Source organism: Lathyrus oleraceus, chromosome 1, assembly GCF_024323335.1.
Source record: "Lathyrus oleraceus cultivar Zhongwan6 chromosome 1, CAAS_Psat_ZW6_1.0, whole genome shotgun sequence".
Taxonomy (NCBI): Eukaryota; Viridiplantae; Streptophyta; class Magnoliopsida; order Fabales; family Fabaceae; genus Lathyrus; species Lathyrus oleraceus.
Window position 1 is genome coordinate 395,053,241 of NC_066579.1, and position 18,700 is coordinate 395,071,940.

Genomic DNA, 18,700 nt, shown 5'->3' on the forward strand with positions numbered 1-18,700 from the left:
TGCAGAAGCCCGCTCGAGCTTTTCAACTTTGTCAGCTAACTCCTTCTGACCAACTGCAAAACCTTGCATGATGTTGATCAGCTCATTCATTTTATCTTTCAGCTCGAGGAGATATGTACTGGGAAGCTCCATGAGTCTGGGAGTATTGCGTCTGGTAAAGTATCAGTGAGGTCGGGTCGAGTGCAAAGGTACAGTTCTGCGAGCCCGAGCAATGATTCCTGCAAAACAGCAAACAGGTTAATATGCATGAATGCAACGTCTATCCACATGAGGAAGATTCTGTCCTTTGATTCTGGTTTCATCGAGACAGACAACATTTTGACATCCATATTCTGAAATTCAAGATGTCTCTCAACCAGATTCTCAATCCATCACATTCCCCATATGGCTAGACGTAGGTTCGATGCAGATGAATGCAAAATGAGAATGATGCTGATGAATGAATGCAATGCATTGCCATCCTCCAAGTCATCTGATCACTTGTTGCTCTGAATTACAGCCCTGATCTCTGAACCGATCACAACCATATGAGGAATCTGTAACCACAAATCCAACTCAAGGGTTCCGAAATAAACGGAAGACAGATACATCATCATCATCATCACCAGGCTCTGAGCAAACCATCGCCACCATCTGAATCGGCCCGGGGAATCCTGAAATAAACGGATCCCCACTGATAAATATCTCGGCCCGGGGAATCCTGAAATAAACGGATCCCCACTGATAAATCACGGACAGCACTCCGGCGCCACGGCAATAAATAACCATAAATCCGACTTATAAACAGGACTCTGAATCACAGATCAAAAAGTCACCATCTGAACATGCATCTGAAAGAATCACCCTCCCCTCACAGGTAAATTCTAAACAGGTCATCCTAAGGCGGATAATAGTCTTGACAATCGGGCAGAGATACTCAATGGGTTTGCCCTTTCGGGTGTGCCATTGTAGCTCTCTTAAAAATCGTCTAAACCAAAGATCCGGGAAATGATCGGTCACCAGAGTCAACAACTCAGATGGAGTGACTCAAACAAAGTGGATACTCCACAAAGATGAGCACTATCAACTGAGCCTCGTCCGGCTTGTGGCACATCACGCCGCCAGGCACATGTTGATCTAACATGAAAGAGGCAACGTGAGACCACACTAGTCCTAGGTGTATACTCGGGCCTGGGTTTTAGCCCCACTCAGAGCACCCACCCCACACAGAGGAACCACCTGCAAAGAGGACGGCAACAACATGATAGTATGATGCATGCAGACATTAATGCAAATATATATACACACTGGTTAGAATAATAAATGCAATAAATAACGCACAATAAGCAACCCAAACCAATCCTAAAACGCTAGGAAGGACTCGCTTAGGGACGATGGACCAGCATAGGTCTACATCGGAGATTCCCCAGCAGAGTCGCCAGCTGTCGCATCCTGCGAAAAATCAACCGGCGAGCTAAAAATAAAAACACACAGAGCCGCCACTGCGCGTTATTTATCCCAAAATAGGGAAAGGAAACGCTCAGAGAAACCTGGAAAGAACATGGTCTCGCGACCAGAGAGAAAAGGTTCGGGAGTCGGTTACGCGAGGGGAAGGTATTAGCACCCCTCACGTCCTAGGTACTCCTAGGGATCCACGTTCTAAAATAAAGAAAAGGTTGCTAAAACATCATACACACACACGGGGAACGCAGGTGGGGTTAAGAGAAGGGAGCTCGATAAGGTATCGCACCTTATGCCTACATATCTTGTCTGGAACAAGAATCAGAGCCACTGTAGTTCGGCTTACGCACGCCAAACAACACAAAACAAACAAACAAGCAAGAGTGGCAAACATGGAGCCCGACAACCACTGGATGGAATCACGTCGGCATCCGAACCAAAACACACTCAAAGGGGCAAACGTGGAGCCCGACAGCCAATCCTGGGCTTACGTCGGCATCCGAACCAAAACACAATCAGATAACAAGCAAACGCACGCAAAAAAGAAAAAGGTTGCCCGGAGTGGTCTCGCACGACCACCTGCCTACATACCTCGTCTGGAACGAGGATCAGGGCGATGTAGTTCCCCTGAAAGGGACTGAATTGCTAACCAGAAACCGGGGAAAACACGACACTAGGGAGCTGAGACTCGAGCCTAATGTTGTCATGCAAAGTCACCCTAAGTTCAGGTTTCTACCTACTTGCATAAGCAAACTATCCTAACCAGGAAAGAAGCTAGCACACAAGCATACAATCATATATCAAATGAGAACAAGCATCTCAATCAAGCACGTTAGACAAATAATCACAAAACACCCACTATAACCAAACAAGAGGCTCAATCAATGGGGTTTGACCGCCGAAGCGAGTCGTCTGTACAGGCTGGTTTTGCTCTTAACCTTGCCATTACGAGGCTAAGGTGAAGCAGATGAAAGGATGAAGTGAGGATCAGACCTCACAGCTCATATCCCTAACCAGGGAGAGCTGACAAATGAGCATGGGTCCAGAATAGGGGAACCCTTCTATACTCGGAGACTCTGACTCAATGTGCACTGCACAGGATCTTGGGTTAGGATCTCAATGCTTCAACCATGTAATGGGAGCAAGGAGAAGACTCAACTGAATAGTGGGGGGTAGGCTGCATACCCCTACCTTCCACCAATTGCCTTATTTAAAGGACTTTCACCTGCTTGGGCTTAAAAATAAACAACCACAATCATTGCCTCTTAAGGAGGACTTCAGACATTTATTTGCCCGGCCCGGTAACAGTCGGGTCTCCAGACTACATGAAGTTTAGAAAGTTATACCTCTATGCAAATTGCTTAAGCAAAGCAAAGCAATAGTTTACAAGGAACTGAGCAACTAAAGTACCTGGAAATAGTCAAACACAGTTAGTACCCAGACAGACAAACTAAACAGCAAAAGTTCAATCAGTTAATCTATACAAAGCAATGCACAACAAAGCAAGCTCAAAGCTTAAGCCCAAGCTTCAAAACCTACAAAACAATGTTATGTTAGTGTACAAACATCAACAACATCAATTAAAATTGATTTGGATCATTCTCCATGTGCATTATGCTTTTGATCCTGAAAAATCAAGCAAACATTAGTAACTAGACCACTAGGCCAAGCCTAGGGTCCAAAACAAGAAAAAATCCTTAAACAGCAAGGCATTCACAAACCAATCTCAAATTAAAGTCAAACAAGAGCAAACATCATTGGTCTCATGTTTATATCATTCATCATGCTCATTTTATGCACAAAATAAGGCAAACTAGTTCAAATGAAGCACCAAGCATACAAACAGAACTATTGCATTCAAATCCATACCAAGACACATCCAAAAATTCTCAAATTAATTGCACCTAAACAGGGGGTATTCAAGGTCTACCATGTCAAATTTGAGCTCATTTGGGCAAATGGAACCATGTCAATGAAAATCAACAAAAACAGTCACAATTATAGGCTCCAAATCACAACATCAATACATGCTTCCACTTCAAAAATTCACATCTCATTGAAAACAAAATAGAAATGGATGGGACCAAAACAGGGATGTCACATTATGTGTCTATTACATGCATATCAAATTTCATGATCATACAGTACCATATGAGGATTTCTCAATCAATCTACCAACCTAGGTCACATGAGCTTGCACAAATGATCACCAGAAATGAAAAATCATGATCAAATTGAAAATGCAGTGTAAAATTCCACAAAAATTCATACAATATCTCGACATGCCAACCAATCATCATGCAAAATTTCAATCAATTCTAACAAGTATAGGTCATGTAAAAAATTCCAGCAAGTCGACATAATGAGGTGTGACACAAATTGTCACACCTAAGTTCCAGAATTTGCTGCTCAATGACCAGGCATCAAAAATTCATGAAATTTATATGGAAATAAGCATCAATGAGTCAAGAATCATCACAAAAATTTTCAAGAATTTATTTAACGTTATGAGAATTTCATGATTAAAATGGTGCAAGGTATCAAAAATGAGCACATGTGAAATAAGTCTAGGCCAAATACAATTTTTGCCATGCACAACTTTGACCAATAGGTCAAAAATCATCCACACTCAGCCACAAAGTCAACATAAAAATTTCCACAATTTTCTGATTTTCCTACTATTTTTGGTGAATTTTTTAAGGTGTTAAAATATTTTTTAGAATTTAATTAAATTAATTAAAATTGTACAGTGGCATTTTTGTAATTAGTGATGGCGCGGGAGGGAAACACTAAATTTGAACTTTCAAACAGGATTTTGGATCTAGCAAGCTTTAGCGCAAAGCTTCATCGTCTCCATCACACAACATTTCCAGAATTCCAAAAATTCGAAGAACAACAAAAGTCAATGAAAATGAACAAGTAGATATCCGTTGGACTCGTCTCTCCACACACAATCCAAATATCCACTTATCTAAACCTAATTGTTCCTAAATCGAACGGATCGACTCACTTAGGGTTTGCATTCATAATTTCAATTCACGATATCTCACGCTACAGGTCACTATTCCTAAAACCACAAGCATCATCAGAACCTACATTTCATGCTCTTTCTAACGCATATAATTATTAAGCAAATGGTGATGATCGAATTTTGCTCAAACCTGGAAATGCAGTGTCGATAGAGCTGTTCTTCGCGCTTTTTTTCTTCAAACAGAAGTAGAAGTATGATGAGGAAGGTGATAGGTGTGTCCAGTTCCAATTGATGTTGATCCTAGAGCTCAAAATCCGATTTCACCATTGTTGAGGTGGTTATGAACAGTCACGATATGAAGCATTTCCTCCTCTAATCTCCAAAAACAATCCAAGGCAATGATTGGATAAGATGAATGCAAAAGGAATTTCCAAGTTTGGTTGAGATTTGGTGAAGAATTTTGAGATTGAAGGTTGGTGTTCTTGATGGAATTTTGAGAGAATGAAGAAGTTTCAGATCCAATCTTGGTAATTGTGAGAGTCTGTTATGATTATGGAGTGATTAGGTTTTTATATGTTAGCTTAATCCAACTCTAATCAAGTTAATTAGCTAAATGGCATTGTTAATGAAATTGTAATTTCCAAATGAGGGGTAAAAATGGAATTTCACCATGACAGCTCGTGCCACCTGTTTTGACAGCACATACACCTTCCAATTATCACATGTGAGCTGTAGAAACTTTCCTCATGCTCATTGGATGTGTAATTTGCATTTTCACCTTGTGTTTGGTTTATGTCCAATTTTGCACTTTCATTTTTCAAACCAAATCTCAAACCATATGCCTTGGCCATAAAGTGATGATTCAAACAAACTTAAAATGCCATTCATGAGGTGTAGCAAAAATCCCCACTCAAAAATTCCAATTATTTTGAAAGTTGGACAATTTTGCCCCTGGTCCAATTCAGCTGTCCAGTTGAAAAGTGACTTTTTGCCTTGGCCATTTTTGGACAAATCCAATGATGCACCCTTGAAGTATATGTCAAATGGAGTTTGTGCATATAAAGAACTTGCAATTTGGACAAAGTATGTGGAAATTATGGCCTCCTGATTACGGGTCATTTTTGAATTTCACTGAGCCATAACTTTCCAACCATACATGGGATTTTCAAGTTCTTGGACTTTTTGGAAAGGTGAGAACAAGATCTACAACTTTCATGTTGAACAAATTTTCATTTGAAGCTTCCTTGGACACGTGGCTTTGAGGTCCAAAACTTTCCATTTTTGGAAACTTCAGTTACAAGTCACTTTCTATTTTTGGCAGTTTTTGTCCTGACTTGATTTTCTTCATTTTTAAGCTTTGAGATGTCATTTAACACTTGTTCCAACATGAATGAAGTGTCTTCAACTCATTTCCACCTCCAAATCCATCAGATCATGTACAGTTGACCACAGTTGACTTTTCATCTGACAGATGAATCAGGCAATGCATTGATCAGATTGAACCCCAATCTCCAACTGAAATGGCTCAAGGGTGAAACCCTAGCCTCAATAAGCACCATATAATCATATAATGAACCCCATAACCATCATAAACCTCATCTCCTGATCCAGCCCTGATTGGCCCAATGCAACTGATTAGGGTTGACCAGTGGTCAAAACCCTAATCTCAAGGAATCTTCTTCAATCTTCTGATGACATCCAACCATGATGATGATGATGTATCATTGCAATCAAGATGAAGACCAACATCCACTGAGAACCATAAAACCCTAATTCACAGCCCAATCCTCAGATGGCCCATGATCAGTCAATAAATCCTAGGCTTGCACTTTGACTTCTCCATCTTCTGATCAAGACTTGGGAGAATGGCTTGCACAATGTAACCACATGATATGCAATATGCAATGCCTAATGACCTAAAATGATATGCAATATGTTAAGCTTGTCCCAAGAGAGGAGGGCAAATTTTGAGGTGTTACACTTATAGCTGAGCTTAAAGCAATGCAAGGTAATACTCGTGTGCATGGAATTTGGACCCTTCATGCATGGGCCTGTACAGGCGCGTGCAAAGCCCAAAAGCTGATGCAAATGAATGCTGAACACAAACCAAGTTGAATTGGACGTGTAGTTTGAATGGCATTTGCTTGTGTATCAAGATTTCATGTGAATTCCATATTTGAACCTAAACATTCACCTCTTCGAAAATGCCAATTAGAAAATCCAAACATAAGCATGTGTGTAATGGTTAGAAAGGTCTTGATGTAAGGAACAATTGTTATGTTGGGCAAAAATCCATTTGAAGTGTGGAAATTGGTGAATTTTGAGTTTAAAGTGTAATGTGCAAAACATGTCAATGCAAGGTTTCCAAATTTGGCCAATGTTCAAGCCCTTCTGTTTTGATGATGCAAGCCTCAAATGAAAAAACCTCCAACATCAAAGTTGTATATATTTCCAAGACAATAAAAATGGACTTAAATTTTGCATAATTTGGATTTTTTATGAAAGAGTTATGGGCACTTGAAGTTGGACTGTTTTGCCTTTCTTATGCATTTGGTCTAAAAGGACCTATAATGTCTTGCATTATCACATATATTTCCTTTAAGATTTTGAAATTTTGTTCAACATAACATTTGAAGTAGACACCTTAAGCTTTCCAATGCATTTGATCCCACCTCAAAATCATAAAAAATGAATGAGTTATGTCCTTGGGAAGTTGACCCAAAATTAGGGTTTCAGTCAAAATGACCTATAATGTATTGGAATGGGAGATGGCCTTCCAAACTTCAAAACAATTTTTGATGAACATGAAAGTTGTTCATATTGCTCTTAATAACATTTTTTCTTTTAGAATCATCTCCATTTGACCAACACATAAAACGTTAGGTCTCGGTGCATTTCAAAATAGTCAGATGAATTGACTGATCAACTTCTCAAGTCCACAACCCATATCTTGATGAATTGATGATTGAGAACACTCAAATAAGTTCAAATATGCATGAAATGATGAATTAAAGGACTTCCCTTGATTTCATTTGACCATGGGCTGAGGTTGCTTCAAGAGCAAGGCACTGTGGTGCACAGATGAATTAGGGTTTCCTTGGGGCACAAACCTCAAACCCTTTGACTTGCTTTGATCAAAATGGTGAATTTAGATGCTAGGGAGGCATATTTGATGGAGGAGATCATTGGGAACCATTACCATGCTTGCTATCATCTCCTCTTGATCTTACCATTGCACAAGGGATCTCCTTGAAGCTTTGGCCTGGTGATTGCTCTAGCTACAAACAAAAGATGTTAGTGACATATATTTGTGCTTTTGGTTAGTAAAAAAAATAAGAAATGCAATGATACACAATTCAAGCATGCTTGGTGATCTCAAACCACTCTCAAGAATTCCTACCCAAAGGCAAAGGGAACCAAGATGCTAATGATCCTTGAAGCAATGCAAATGTAATGTCATGATGCCATGAGGGATCTTAGGGACAAAATTGGGGTCTTACAGTTACATTTACAATTTCTACAAAACTCCTAAAGACATATAGGAAGTTGTGAGAAAGAAGTATGACATTAAGGAAGGTGGTGTGAAAAAATATATTATGAATCACTACCTCAAGTATCAGTTAACTGATGAAAAATCTATGGAGTCTCAATCCTAAGAAATACAAAAGACATTGCATGAAATTATTGTTTAGTGTGCCTTTAGATGAAAATTTATTATCATTGATAAATGAGCCATATTGAAAGGATTTCAAAATTCTTCTAAGACACAATGATACAATTTTATTTAGATATTCTAATAACCCGCCTCCATATTGAAGGAGAATCTAGGAAACAAGATTAGAAATAAGAAGTATTGACCGTTTCAAACAACAAAAAGAAATTTATGGGTGTTGTTTTGAAGCCAATCGACAAACCACACAAGAACCAAAACCATAAAATGACTAGAACAACACTAACAACAACAAGAATGGCTTCCCTCAAAATGGACAAGGTCAAAAAAGTAGCAAGTGTGAAGAAGATGTTCCTCGTCTTTGGAAGCATTGGTTCTGATGAAGGCAAAAGATTATCATAGAATTCATGTGATAGGTTATGGAATTCAAGAAAGTATTATTTTGATCAAGATAGTTATGAAAATTTAATTTACTGGTTATACATTAAGAGCTCAAGTATCTCACTTCATCTCAAATCTTCTTTAGGGGTTTTGAAATTTTTGAATCATGTTTTCATTCATAAAACTTTGTGAAAATCGATGAAAAATTATTTTTGGCACAAGCACAATCGATTGGATGCTTGGCACAATCAATTGTATGGGCATTTTGAAATGCCACAGTCGATTGTATAGTATGCCTTAATCGATTGTCATTTTGTTCCTGACTTTGGAAATGCACATTTTTTACTAGTTCCAATTGATTGTATGGAATATCCCAATCGACCAGATGGTCTCTTTTTTTTCTAAAAAAAATACCCCATAGTCGATTGGATGAAGACCACAATTGATTGGATTAGTGTTTTTTTTCTCCATATTTTTGAACGTTACATTTAGTGCCAATTGATTGTATGAAATACCCCAATTGATTAGACCATGAATCTTTATGAAAATTCGGAAACATTGCAATACCTTTTCATTGCACCCGTTCATGAAACATTTTCACATATCATTGTAAATAATCATGAACTTTTTGAAAGTTTTGCAACACATTTTCAAGAGGCATGTTGTGATGTATTTAAAGCCAAAGTTTTCAGATTTCAAATAACTTTTTTCCTGAAAATTATTGTGTTCATATCATTTTTACATAAACGTTTTTACTACATAAATGTCATATATCAGACAAAAGTTTCTTTAACATATTAAGCACTTAAGGTATATTCATTGATTAAATTGTTACAAGAAAGAAAATAATATATTTTCAGAATATTGGAGTTTATACACATTATCTATAATCAATTTTATCTGTCAGTTAGAATTTATATTCATCAAATGTGTGTGGTGATTTCTACAAGTATTTACAAATAGAGAGAGTTATCTTTCTATTATTTGGAAAAAGTCCTTTGAATTGGGGTGATTCAAAGTTTATCATAGTTGTTGGTGTTTTGTGAAATCAAGAAAGAGGTGTGCTTCTTTGTTGTTGTTAGAAGATTGTAGAAGAAGTCTAGGTGTGAGGCTTGTACAAAGATCTACCAATAGTGAAAATATCTCGTAGGATATGGGGGATTAGATGTACCCTTGATTGGAAAAGAGAACTAGTATACATTGTTGTGTTCCTTATTTTGCTGCATTTAGAATTCTGCATTTTACTTCTTATGTTCATCGAATTATTTCAGGAAAAATAAGAACATAAGAACATCTCTAAAATAATCGAAAAAGTACTTAAACTTTATTCACCCCCCCCCCCCCCTCTTAGGTTGCGAATCTATACATATAATTGGCATCATAGCAGGTTAAGGTAACTTGCTCCTAGATCCGGGTGAAAATGTCTTCCACTAATATGAGTTTTAGAGATGGTGGCAGTAGCAACAAACATCCATGTTTCATCATGAACATTATGACTTATGGAAAATTCTCATTCAAGCATATCTAGAATCACAAGTAGAAGATATATGGGATGTTGTTGAAAATGGTCCTTTTATTCCTACAACAATCATTAACAATGTAGAACAAGTCAAAGTAAAAGGCTCATGCAATAATGATGGTGGTGATGATGATAAGAAGAAAGTGGTATTTGACAAGAACGGAAAGAACATGCTTCAATCAACCTTAGGTATGGATGAATTCTTTCGTATATCTCATTGTAAAACAATAAAGGAGATTTGAGATATTTTAGATGTTACACATGAAGGCACAGTAGAGGTAAAAAGATCTAAACTAAACACTTTAGATGATAAGTATTAGTGGGAGAGATCAATATGTGTCAAAAGCTGGATTTTTTTTGTATAATTACTAGTTTTAGAGTTTTTGTGCCTTGATTCGAGTCAAGGGATTGCTTGATTCAAATCAGGAGGTGATTTCTACATTTTTTGGGCTCTGATTCGAATCAAGAAGGGGCCTGATTCAAATCAAGTTTGGATCTGATTTAAATCAGGGATGACCTTGTTGGTTGGTTTTCAATTCTGGTTGTCTAATTCAAATCAAAGGACTTCCTAATTTGAATCACGAACCTACAATTTTTCTAATCTCTAGTTTTCATTTTATACGCCCCAATTGAAAATATTTAATGATCCCTTAAGTGATTAACATAATTCTAATCTTAAACATCATCAAAATGTAGTTTTAAACAAGTCATGTGTGAATAAGGGATTTAGATCATGGGGAATCACATGGGGGATTAGTAAGATCCCTTGGGTGTAGATAAATTTTATGGTAAGTTAAAACATCATGAACACCTATGGAATTATGGTTTCTCATAATGGGATATATAGTTGGAACTTATACTTATGAGGATGATGAGATCGAAACTCTGTATTATAGTGGTACTTACAATTGATTTGGTTTGAATTGAGCTTGATTGTCTTGTGTAATGATACCTTTGTAGTGTGTTAATTCATGGAGTGGTGACTTTACATGGACCTCTTAGAAGAGTGACTAACTTGGAACGAATAGGTGTGTGACATAATGTATAAATTGTCGGGGAAGACACTCGGATAAGTGCAAAAGTGATGAGCCATGTGAGCATACAAGACTTCTACAATTTCCATGAAACCTCAACTTCCATAAGGAATGTCAGGGTCAAAATGTATAAATTATCGGGGGACGTACTTGGATAAGCACAGAACCAAAAACTCATAGTCATTGTTTTTTCCTTAGATATAGGGGAGTGTGAGTGATGCATGACTTATATGGTGGCCAGAACATTATTCTATATGATCTAAATGCATTGTTATCCTAATAATTTTAAACTTGGAATGTATAATCATTGAATAAGAAACTTCTTTTAGAATAGATAAATTTTCAGAGTCAAACTCATGGTCAGTTAGATTATGGTCCTCATATAGGAGTTGAGAACTTAGAAATTTTCGGATATGATTATCTCATCCCATGTTATATTATTTTCTTATTGATAATCGGGTAACGAGAAAGAGAAATTAGATAGCTATTTGAAAATTAAATGTGTAATTCTTATGTGTTTATTATTTTCATTATGTACTCGTACTTATTGTATTAAGGTCTTATTGTCCTTAATTACATGTTGTGTAATTTTGTGTAATCTATATTTTGATGTAATCATCACCCTCAAATTACTTTTCTAGATATTTGATGTGAGATATTACAAACTATATACTACGAAATAAAAAAATATATATAAACTGACATTGTAAATAGTAAAAAATATTAGATAAAAGATAAATTTATTTTAAATTAAAAACTATTTATTTAAATTTAGAAAAGATCGGATATAGTAATTGATTATTATGTAGAAATTCTTACAAAAATAGCCCACTTTTTCAAGGAAATTCTCAAAATACCTTTGGTTTCAAAAAAAATCTCAAACTACCCCACTTTTAGGAGGAGTCGCCAATTGAATTGGTGACTCCTCTTAAAAATTGAATGCAGGCGCCAATTGGATTGGCGCCCCTATGTATACCTTGAGAGGAGGCGCCAATTGGATTGACGCCTCAGTGTAAAATGCAATTTTTGTGTTAGAAATAGATGCGTTGTGTAACACCCCGAATTAAATAAGAGGATTATTTAAATTAAGTTAATAATATATTTAATAATTTAATTAAATAAATTGAATTATTGGATTATTATTATTATTATTATTTGGAATAATAATTATTTGGAAAATATATATAAGTTGGAATAAGGAAAAAGGGTTTCATTTGTTGGTAAAGAGTTTTCACGTGAAACAGAGAAGCGGCTGAAAAGTGAAAAGTGGAGAAAGGGCAAAGAGGAAGAGCTAGAGAGCAAAGGTTGAAGAACGGAAAAGCTTGAAGCTTAGAGATTGCCGGATTATCTCAGGTAAGGGGGGTTTATCGTCGTTTAATGGGTATTATGGGTTAACATGTGATGGGTAGTGATAAACCGTTGATTTGACCCTAATTGGGATTGTTGAATGCTGAGAAATTATGTTGGCTAAGTGTGTTAAAGCTGTAATTGAATTTGTATTCGAGTGTGTTGTGATTTTCCGAACGTAGAGCTTTTTACGGAATTGGAATCGGAGGTCCGGAAGTCCTCCAACGGCGGAAAATGCGGAGAACTCTGCATTCTGCCTTGTGTTAGCGCAGGAACTGCTGTTTTGTCTGCGTTAACCGGTTAACCCAGGGCGTTAACCGGTTAACACTGTTATATTTTGTGAAAATGTGATGTTTTGCCTGCGTTAACCGGTTAACCCAGGGCGTTAACCGGTTAACACTGCTGCGTTTTGCCAGAAAGTGTGTTTTGTCCTGCGTTAACCGGTTAATCCAGGGCGTTAACCGGTTAACACTGTTGGAAATCAGAAAAATTGGTATTTTAATGTTGTGAACATAATTGGTGATTGGCCTATTATCGTTAATTTTGATGAATAATTTTGTTGGGTTATGTTATGAAGTGTTGATACAAATATGTTGATAAGTTGTGTTAAAGTTGTTGAAAATACTGAGTTGTAGGCTTGGTGAGCCAAAGTTGATTATAAGTTGATTTTGTTGAAAATACTGAGTTGTAGGCTTGATGAGCCAAAGTTGATTATAAGTTGATTATGTTGAAAACCTTGTTGTGTTGCTATTATTATTATGTTGTCGGAATTGTAAAGTCGTGTATGCCATGTACATTCATATGCATTGAGTCGGGGCTTTGCTCACACCACGTTGGCCTGGATTGGCAAATTTTAAGTTGAAAGTTGAAGGCTTACGCCTTGATGGAGCTTTGCTCACACCACGTTGGCCTGGATTGGCAAATTTTAAGTTGAAAGTTGAAGGCTTATGCCTTGATGCCCAATAAAATGGCAATGATTTTAAGTTGGGAGTTTTACTCCGATTGGTACCACATGCATGACGAGTCGAGTCTCATTTGAGTTGCATTTTATGTTGTTATTGAGTTGCATTTTACGTTGTTATTGAGTATGATATTTGAGTTGATGTGCCGTTACTGAATGTATGATATGATTAGGGTGATTAACGTGTAAATTTACTTAGCATTACATGATGATTTATAATGCTTGTTATATCGATTGAGGAACTCACCCTTACAACTATTTTTCAGGTAACGAGCAGTGAGTGAGTAGAAGCTAGTGCTTGGAGTCTAGTGTGGTCTCCTTAGTGGGTCATGCTCTGATAGATGTAACATCGGGACGGGATGTTTTAACTTGTTGAATAATTTTATGTGTAATGTATTACATATGTTGAATGATCTCTATCCGCTGCGTATTTTGCAAGAAGTGTTTATGCTGAATTAAATAATGAGCATGACTGATTTTTATGGTGAAATGTGTGAAGTGTTGTGTGACACCCTTGGTGCATAATTACTCTGATATATATATATATATTTGTTGTTGTAAATTAAATATTTGGGGTATTTTAGAAGGGTGTTACACGTTGTGTGAGTCATTGTTCCACATCTTAATTAATCATTTGACAATCATGTTTGGTGGTCGTCGCCGATACGAAAAATGTGATTTATGCGAGAGACAAACCTCAGATGCTGATGATGTTCTGGAACATCACTACGTTCGATCAACTGAAGAGGGAGCTGGTTCGTTGGTTAAATGGGAAAATACCAGAAGGGAAAACAAATTAGAAGTATTGAGAGACTCGACATTATCTTTGGTTGGGTGCAAATGAAGACTGATAAGGATGCTAGGGAAATGATGTTCGGTCGAGATGACATCAATTTGATTGTTGTAATCAATTAGAAATATTTCTGTTTTCAGATAGCTTATTTTGTACTAATGTTTATTGTGAAACTCGTTGTAACAAAAACTTAATGATATATAATGGTTGAAGGTTACAGAAATACAATGTTACAAAAAGCTTAAGACCCAGATGATGCTCCTCGATTGGGACAATTGTTCTTGTTGTGTCCTGGTTGACGACATATACTACATAATCTTATCATTTTATCTGTGGAATCCATCTCTGTCCTGATACGTGTGTTGTTTGGCCTTCCTTTTTTCTTTCTACGCATCTCGTCGTTGTGCTAAACTATATCACCTTCATATGGAGGCCAATATTCCTCCATTGGTAGTATCGAGAAGCTTTGATTATATACATTCATGACGGTGACGGTCTTGTACACATCAGAAAAATGGCTGTAAGCGTCTTGACGAGTATAAGCGCATGCTGCAATGACATGGGAGCAAGGAATGCGGAAGGCCTGGAATTTTCCACAATCGCACCAACTTCTGTTTAGTCTAACAACATAGGCTAAATTTGGTCTCCCCTAGTTGTGATCCATTATTTCCTTGACGCTGAAATTTTGCCTATGACGGTCAAAGACTGTTACAGCGTGTGTGTTAGCTTTGATGCTCTCCTCTTTCATGACCTTCATGCAACACTCATTAAATACTTGCCCGGACATTAACTCCGCACTCCATCTTTCACCTCTGATTGCGAACGTAGAATCCAACCTATAATAGGTCGATCTTACCAAGGCGGTTATCGGCAGATTTTGAATTCCTTTGAATACCCCGTTCATGCATTCCACAAGGTTTGTTGTCATGTGGCCCCATCGACAACCTCTGTCAAATGCCCTTGTCCACTGCTCTACTGGTATGTTATTTAGCCATCTCCCCGCGTCTTCATTAGACAGTCTAATTTCATCACGATAATATTGAAATGACGACTGAGTTAGAGCATACCCAGCATTCACCACCTTCTTGCGAAGATCTTATCTTTTATAGCACGCATGAAGTTTTGTGCAATGTGTCTAATGCAATAGACATGGGTAGAAGGAGGATCATGCCATCTGTTGTCATGGTTGTTGTAGGCACTCTCAATGGCAGCATGTCTATCAGAAATCAAACAGAGATTGGCTTGTGGAGCCACATGCGTTATGAGATGTCGAAGAAAGAAACCCCATCCAGCAGCCGTTTCACCTTCAACCAGAGTAAAGGCAATGGGAAAGACATTGTTGTTGATGTCTTGTGCAACCGCCATGAGCAAAGTACTCTTGTATTTTCCGTATAACCAAGTGCCATCAATTTGAATAATAGGTTTGCAGAATGCGAAACCTTTGATGCACGGTTCAAATGCCCAAAAGAGACAGTGAAAGATTCTATTACCTGTAGCACAGGTTCCGTCTGACATCATCGCTGGCAATGTCTTCATAATTGCCACAGTTCCTGGGACATATGTTTTTAGTGCCCATAAAAACCGTGGCAATTCCTTGTATGAATCCTCCCAGTTGCCGAATACTTGTTCAACAGCCTTTGTTCTCGCAATCCAGGCTTTCTTGTAAGATGGAGTATAATTATATGTTGTTCTGATATGGGATATAATTATACTCACATTCACTTATGGGTCTTTATTAACCAACGGCAGAATGTCTTGACATATCAATGCATCGCTTAGTTTACGGTGATCTTGTTCAATGTTAGTTGCAACGCAACTGTGAGGTGGGTCTATTGAAGCGATCTCCCAAGAGTCATTTTTCTTTTTGTAAGACGCAGCCAAACGAAACTTACAAAGCATGTTACGACATTCGATAACATACCTTCTAGAATCAGTGCGTTTCACTGTAAAATCAGCAAAGTTGTTCATGTGTAATTTTTTGATAGCTAGAACACATTCTTCTTTGGTACGAAACATGTCTCCCACCTTTAATTCGCCTTCTGATCTCGGATACGGATTATAGAAAACACTGTTGGATGTTTCATCGTCGTGCAGATCCATATTTGTCATATGTTGAGGCGGATTATAGACATGACTATGAGGTATTGGTGGTGGTTGATCATCATCTTCAATGTCGTTGTTCAGCACGTGATCAACCTTTATCTCGGTCTCCTCTTCTTCTTCATCAACGACATCCACTTCTGCTTCTGCTTCTAGGTTGACGTCATTTGACCATTGTGGATCAAATTCACCAGATTCATCCTGACTGGTTATTTGTGACTGCTGAGATGGTATACATGGTTGAAGAGTAATGTACAACTCAATACAATTGCATCCTGAATGTTCATGACTAACAAACATGTACTCAACATCTTCATCGTCTCGTACCTTTAGGGGAAAAAACTTGCATTGACTATTCTCAAAAAATATTGGATTTTGATATGTGATCTTTGACACAATACCCGATCCTATACAGGATTGTATTCTTTTTTTTCAAATGCAAGAAGGTTGCATTTCTCTTGATCGTGAGTCTAATGGTATCAGTGTTTCGAAAACAAAAACCATACAACTCAGACTAGTATGTTTCACCGTTGCAATGAACGTTGACACTGTATTTTGGTGAAGATGACATTGTGCAGATGAAAACTATTTTCTTGCTGCAGATGAATGTGAGTGAAGTGTCTTGGATGTTGATAGTAAGACACTTAAATAGAGGAGTGAAGTGTCTCACATGCTAGCTAGTTCAAAGTGACGTGTCGCACATGCAAGCTACTCCAAAGTGACGTGTCGCACATGCAAGCTACTCCGAAATGATGTGTCAACCATGCAAGCTACTAAGAAATGACATGTTCAGCATGCAAGAGAGAGGAAAGCCACGTGTCAGACATGCAAACACACACTTCAAATGAATTGGCACCCCCACTCATTCCTTGCACATGGGCGCCAATTCAAGTGGAGACACCTTGTGAAAGCATGCATTCAGACCTCGAAACCAAGCAATCAGACCTAGGTCTTGCATGCATGTCCCTATGAAGGCGCCAATTTGAATGGCGACCCCTCTTAAAGGTTGTACATGGTCGCCAATTCAAGTGGAGACATTGTGCAAGCACACATTTTCATGCTCCCATCCATTTTCCTATAAATACATCCACTCCATCAACACTTCTTCCACACCATCACTCTCACTACTTCTACAATACTTCTTCTACAATTTCATCTGCAACAACTTCTTGTAGTTTCATCTACACCAACCCCCCGACAAAATATCTATCCTCACAATGGGAAAATCACATAGAGGAACGGTTGCAAACATCACAACATATGTAAGTTTTTTCTTTTGTTAACTTTTTATCTTTCATCTTTACCAACCCCCTTTTATTTTAACATACCAACTTAGTCAAGTTTTTTGTTCTTTATTTTATAGGATGTATCAAGGTTCCAGACTCGGGTCCACGAATATGTCCATATGGACCCGATGATTCAACCTTATGTTGAACTCGTCGGTTTTGGTCATATAAGCAAGATTTTATCTTGGTCCGTAGATAACAAATTCATTCTAGCTTTATGCGAAAGATGGAGATCAGAGACACACACATTTTGGTTCCCAACCGGTGAGTGTACCGTGACGTTAGAAGACGTCTACATGCTTTTGGGACTGTCCATTGAAGGTAAGGTTGTTAATGGTAAAACCAACTATGCAAATTCAATTTGCATGGATCTCTTGGAAATGATTTGTTAGATGATAACGCAAGAGGTCAAGGTATACTACTTTCACGCCTTAAGTCGTACTATAATAGTTTATACTTAGATGAGCATTCTACCGAAGATGCTCGAATAATAAAAACTAGGTGTTACATTATGCTGTTAATTGACTCGTTTTTATTTCCCGAAGGTAGTGGTTCTAGCATGCATATTATGTATTTACCTTTACTTAGACATGTAGATAGAATAGGAAGTTACAGTTGGGGATCTGCTTGTCTAGCCTATCTCTATAGCTCCTTGTGCAAAATCTCACACAAAGACACATCTACATTTTTTGGATGTGTTGTTTTGCTACAAGCATGAGGTTGGTCAAGACTACCATCCCTAGCACCCGTCAACAACAACCCTTTCACATTTCCGTATGCACAAAAGTAAGTTGTTTAAATTGCTATATCTTTAGCTACTTCTTTAAAGATTATTCTCTTTAACTAATATTTTTTGACTTTTTCGTGTAGATGGTCTTGACGTGGTATGAGTTACAACAGATGTCCAAGACACTGTATTACTCAGTATCGCAACCTGTTAGATCACCTTCGACCGACAGGCGTAAGGAAAATAACTTAATAATTTCTTTATATTTTGTTAACTTCTTCTACCTAGATTATAATTCTATCTTCTTTCACATTTTAGTTCATTTGACGTCCATACCTTAATTTGGATCATGACCATCAGGGAAACACTGAAGACGCGACCGTATGGACTGCATGCACACCGATAATACGGTTCACAACTGTGGAGATGCACAACAGTGATCGTGTGAAGCTGCAGTTCGGTACCCTAAAA